Genomic DNA, 6,000 nt, shown 5'->3' with positions numbered 1-6,000 from the left:
GCAACATTGCAAATGTGTTTATTCCTGTCTCTCCTTTTAGCAAAACAATAATTTTTTCTTTCTGTTTGTATACAAAGTATATTCATACCAATTTGTGTTTTCATACATGTACTTTTGGATAATAATGACCATCACATTCCACCATCATTTCTAATCCCATGCTCTCACCCTTGCCCCCCAACCCCTCTGCCCTATCTAGAATTCGTCTATTTCTCCCATGTTCCCTTTCCCTACCCAACTATTTCAGAAAAGCCTTTGAAATGAAGTGGGGAGCAAAGGAGATTTTTAAAAAATGATTTATACTCCATCCTGAAATTTCTATAACACCAATTTCAAAAAAATGTTATATACTCACTGTCCAATCTAAATTTATATACACGCTTCAATTAACTTTATCTCTCAAGGAAACAAGTGTGTAGGGATATAAATAGCTAAATTTGTATGGTCATATCTCCTTGTAGGTATATCTATGGAAAATAATCTGCAATTTTCCTTTAGCATAACAAGAACAAAGAAACACATCATCAAGCACCAGAAATTTACAAAATGGCCCTAACTTTCTTAATCATGTCACTGAGCACCAAAGCTTTCACTGATGACAAACTGACCTGTTTACTTTTCATTGTTTAAACATCAGTTAGAATAGCACATGTGTATTTGTAGGAAAGGTCTATCTGTAAACTTACAATAATATTTTACCAAGGAATGGTGTTTAAATGTAAAAAGATGACAAGGACCATTCATTCACACAAAAAGCTATAAATCCAAAAACTAAAATTTATCAAACAAAACATTTTTCAAATGAACAAAGTTATGCAGCTTTAAAAGGTACAATATAGCCAATGTTAGACTAATTTACACAATGGAGAAAAATTATGTGATATCTGTAAATTTGTGTGTGAAAAGAAACTATTATGGGAATAATTCTCTCTTCAATTAAACAATAAATTACTCGATTCCAGAAGTTAATTTATGTTACATAAACATGCCTCTTAATCTAAATATCCCCAGACTGGAGTAAAGTGGATTTCTGGAGAATCTGAGTGACCATCATTCATTTTCTAGGTCCCCAACTCCCTAGTTAGCCTATCCTGCTGTCAGCCTCACCAGACCACCTCTTTCCACTGTTTCCAAAGTCCTCCAGCAACTTTTCATTCACTTATCATCTTTAAAGAAACTATAATACACAGGAAATGATTTTGAAGAAATTGGGTTTTGAAAATCAACTTACAGAACTTAAGCACACTAAATTCCATCCCCACTTAAAAGCTATCCTAGGAGACCTTTGCTACAGTTATTACTCAAAATATTTTTATACTGCTTCAGAGCCAGCAACATTCTCCTTAGAGTGATATTAGCAATAGCAAACCCTCCTCTTTTAGAGTTTGATTCAGAAAACAGATGACAATGCATTCGAACAACACAAGGGTAGCACTAGATAACCAACCAGAGTTAGGGTGGGAGGCAGTAAAAAAGTCAGTAAGACTAACTTGTCATATGGCAAGTAACACCACTCTGAAATAATCCAGAGAGCCCTTGTTGATGGAAAAGTCTAGGTTTGAAGTGTGGCAGGAGTCTCTTTTTAGACACCCTTATGACATGAACGTGAGTTCCAAAGCATGACTAAAGGTGTCATCTCAGTATTTACAGACAATCCAGCTCATTCTTCCTCATAGGAACAGAATCAGAATGTCAAGCAATGCTAACAGAACCAAGATGCCCCCAAAATAGGATTTGTCTTGATTTCTCCAGTGTTTAGAGACTGAGGTTCAGGAGGGTTAAATGATATGAACATAAATGTGGCACAAGAACTCTTTGGCATACATACCTGCCCAACTAACCTAATCCTTGGCAAGGATTAAAGGTGTGCCAAGCTATAATTTTCTTAGACATACAGTTTTTCACCCCTTGATGGTGGGCGTTTCATGTCTTTATCTTTTTTTTTTTTTTGCAATTTACATAAAAGTTTTAGAACTTGAATGCTCTATGGGAAGACAAGCCACATTCTAGATACATGTGACAGGCAAAGGTACACCTCTTTATTCTTTATCAGGCACAATGGAATGCCTGTTTCTCATCATTATTGCAGAATTAAAACATGGCTCTGGCTGGGTATAAGAGAAAATATAGAAGAAAAAAAAGGAGGTGAATGAGATTTAGGATTCTCCACTTGGCAGAACTATTAGTCTCTGCAATGGCAGGAACAGGGTCTTCTGGTGTGTCTTTCATGGTTCTCCTTCTTCCAACAGGCTATCCACCACCTGCCATGTGCTCTGCAGGCACTCAGTAAATGCTAAAGGAACCAGAGAGGATGAGCCCAAATGATACTAGGTCCACCTGTCAAAGGTCAACAGCCGTCATTGGTCATTTATTAAAGATAGCAACCAATTTCTTCCAGAATATGGCTTTGATTTATGGAAGCCATGTGACTGTTCAAAGGCAGATTATTTTTATTTCAGTACTTGATCCTTTGGTTAGCACTACAGTTTCCATCCCGTGGCTCACAATTTTGAAACAGACAGGTGATTTATTATACACATTGCACTGGAAACTTGCTTAAACTTCACGCCGCTTCCTGCATTCCTAAGAAAGTAACTATTTTCACCACATCTTGACATGTTCCTCTTCATGATACAGAAATTTTTAAAATAATCTCATATAATAATGAATATTTATATCTAGAGCTTAAAACAATTTATAAGGTGAACTATCAGAAGCCTCTTTTCTGATTTATTATATTAAATATTCACAGATATAAAAGGGGAAATACTGTGTGGACGTGTGGTTTTTTTAATAGCTATTAAGTCACAGACACTTGGATACCTGATTTCTCTGAGGAGCAAACTCCCTAGTATTTCACAACAATGCAGCCAGCTGAGCTCTGAGGTGTGGCAGAATCAGGAGCCACTAATGCTCCAGGCCACTCTACTTGGGCTTTCACTTTATTCCAGTTCTGATCAGATGATTCCAACTGTGGAACAGTGGGAGCAGCAAACAGCTGGCAGACAGGAAACGTGAAGTCTAGACTCTTTTGCCCCCAGAGAGCTTAGGACTTAGGACTCTCAGTTCACTTCTATCAATTTTAGTTTCTCCAGGTAAGACAACAACAAAAAAGAGAAGAGGTAGGAGAGCAAGGGACTCCGGAATCAAACATTCCTTTATCTGACATCCAAACTATACCATTTCTTTGATCAATGACTTTTAAGGAAGATTCTTAATCTCCCTGAAAAGGTTAGTGTGCACTTGATCAGATAATGCATATAAAATGCTCAGCATGGTCTCTGATAGATGAAACCCTTTTTGAACAATAATAACCACATGCATAACGTACTTATTTAGACACAAGATGAAGAAGTTGGACTAGATGATCTTCAAGAACTCTCTAGGTTGCTCAGCAAAAAGAGCATGCCTTACAGTAACAGATACCTGAGTTTAAATCTTATACCAGTTACCTCTCTAAATTCAAATTCTCTCTTCTGTACATTGACGGCTCCCTCACAGGATAGTTACTTAGATTAAATGATACAATGAGGTATAATGCACTCAGAAAAAAACCTAACACAAAGCTGAGACACAATATAATGCTGGTTTCCTTTCCTTTGTTGCTTCCTATAATCTTTTCCCCAGCCAATCTCTAGTATTTGTTTTCTTCAAGAGAGGAAGAAGATGGAGAGAAAGTTAAAAGGAGTGGCATAAATAGAAAAGATGAAAATCAGTCCTCAGAAAGAAGTGGGGGATAGCTTCTAGATCTGCAAGATTTTCCAGAGAATTTCCAAATCAATAGAAGCCCTGGGGAGCAAGGGCAACTCCGTGGCCATCGCCAGTTGCTCCTTTCATCAAAATTGATGGTAATAAACAAAATAGTTTATTTTACAGAAGTAAAATCCAAACCCACATCCAAACCAATTTGTGAAAATACTTTTCTACTTTCATGAGGGTATGAAATTAAAGAAAGGATGGCCCCTGGTTTTCAAAATAGCCCCCCTCCCCCAAATTAGGACAAATCCCAAAATAATAAAATCAAGCATAAAAGAGAATCAGACCCTAGGAGCAAAATTCTAAAAACATTGAAATCCAACCATAATTTGTAATACCAGCATTCCACATCTTTGGGCTACTTATGACGATGGTTGCAAAAGGCACCATTTCCTATCATGGCTGATTCAAAACAACCACAATCAAGAGAATAAAACATTAAAATTGGAAAATGTATGCTGTCAACATCAACTTTACTGCAATTTAGTATCTTTATATAACACTGAAGAATGACTTGTTGTTTTGTGTCCCTTTTTATTAAGGCCCTTATTATTTGGGTTAATATTTGCAACCTTGTTTAGGGAGGCTGGGTAGTAATAACAGAAGGGTGGGGAGTAAAACCTAAGAAGAAAGTGGTGAAGTTGTCCAAGAAAACAAAAGATTTTAAATTTCTTTTGACGATTTGCAATGCAATCAAGTTTGGAAAATAAAATATCTCAATGGCATTCAATGATAAAGCATTCACTAACATTTTCACCATTGTGACCAAAAGACCTGCCAAGAACAATTTTAGAGGAGGAAAAGTTTATTTTAGAGCACATGGTTTCAGAGGTCTGAATCCACAGACAACTGGCTCCATTGCTCTGGGCCCGAGGTAAGGCAAAATATCATGACAAAAGGGTGTGTCAGAGGGAAGCAGCTCAGGACAGGACACAGGAAGTAGAGAGAGGGAGTTCCACTAGCCAGGGACAAAATATATACCCCAAAGGCATGTCCCAAATGATCCACCTCCTCCAGCCACACCCTACCTGCCTACAGTTACCACCCAGTTAATCCGCATTAGGAGATTAATGCACTGATTAGATTAAGGCTCTCAGGACCCAATCATTTCACCTCTAAACTTCCTTTCATTGTCTCACACATAAGCTCTTGGGGGACACCTCATATCTAAACCGTAGCAGAAATGCTTTTTGCTTATATGTTACTAGCTATCAAAGGAGAAATTTTAGCTCATGTTTGTGATGATTTATATCATAACTGTGCAGCATGTTGAATAATAAAATTTAATTTCTCTAGATGAATCTTTGAATCCAAAGTTTAGCCAGAAATAACTAAACAAATAAGGCAGCCCAATGCCGTTGGGAACAGGCAGTCAGATCTCAATCACCTGCATGAGTTTTGACACCAGTTTCCTAGCATAAGCCAACCCCCGTGGTCAGGAGGGAGAAATGATGCAAGTATCTAAATCAAATTTAAGTCATCTGGGAAGCCTGGGTCTTTTATTTGCTTGTTTGCTTGTTTGTCTGTTTATTTCTAAGTTTGTTTTTTTTTTTTTAACACTAATTCTTTACTCCACCTGGAACAATTAAATCAGGGTCTCTGAAGATGAAGCCTGGAGACTCAGAATTTTTTTCAGAGTTCCTCAGGTGATTCTCCTGTGTATTCAAACAACCTCCTCTCCTCCTCCAAAACAGCATCAACAACCAGTTATACAGACCATCCATCCACACTGGGGGAGAAGATTGAATACAAAGCCCTCGTCTTCAATTCTCCTATGTAATTACAACCTATAAATCCGTGATTTCTGTCCTGACAGATCAAGCTGCCAAGCCAGACAGAGCCATCTTCTCTAACGTGCTTTGTCGTGTCATAAGCAGAAATTCTGTTTATACTGCCAGCAGGAATTGAAAAAAAAAAAAGGGAAGACTTGAAAGACAAATATCTCTCTGCTTGAAGAAAAGCATGAGCCAAAAACTTTACCAAAGCTTCAACTCCCAGTCAAATCAAATGGATGGGAAAGACACGGAGGCCTTACAGTTTTTATTTGAAGAGATGTGAACATGTATCCGAAACATCAAATGCCAGTATAACATTACACAAAAATCAATTCCAGATGGATAAAAAATTTGAGTGAAAACATAAAAGAACTAAAATATGTGGATAAATATTTTTCTAATCTTGGGATAGGAAAAGGCTCTTTAAATATATCATGAAGAAACAAAAAATAAAGATTTGACTACGCAA

The 6,000-nt window shown here is 37.2% G+C and overlaps 1 pseudogene across 1 annotated transcript in view; it reads right to left on the bottom strand.

The window, feature by feature from the left end:
- Positions 1-2,848: 2,848 nt before the first annotated feature.
- The window catches only part of LOC308640082 (electrogenic sodium bicarbonate cotransporter 1-like), a 118,080-nt pseudogene continuing 114,928 nt past the window's right edge, over positions 2,849-6,000 (bottom strand). The window contains exon 10 of the transcript in view: positions 2,849-2,998. The product of the transcript in view is annotated as an electrogenic sodium bicarbonate cotransporter 1-like (transcript). The remainder of the gene's footprint in view (positions 2,999-6,000) is intronic.

Source organism: Spermophilus citellus (genome assembly GCF_964194105.1).
Source record: "Spermophilus citellus genome assembly, contig: SCAFFOLD_356, whole genome shotgun sequence".
NCBI lineage: Eukaryota > Metazoa > Chordata > Mammalia > Rodentia > Sciuridae > Spermophilus > Spermophilus citellus.
The sequence above is the reverse complement of the archived record's forward strand: the minus strand, read 5'-3'. Positions and strand labels throughout refer to the sequence as shown.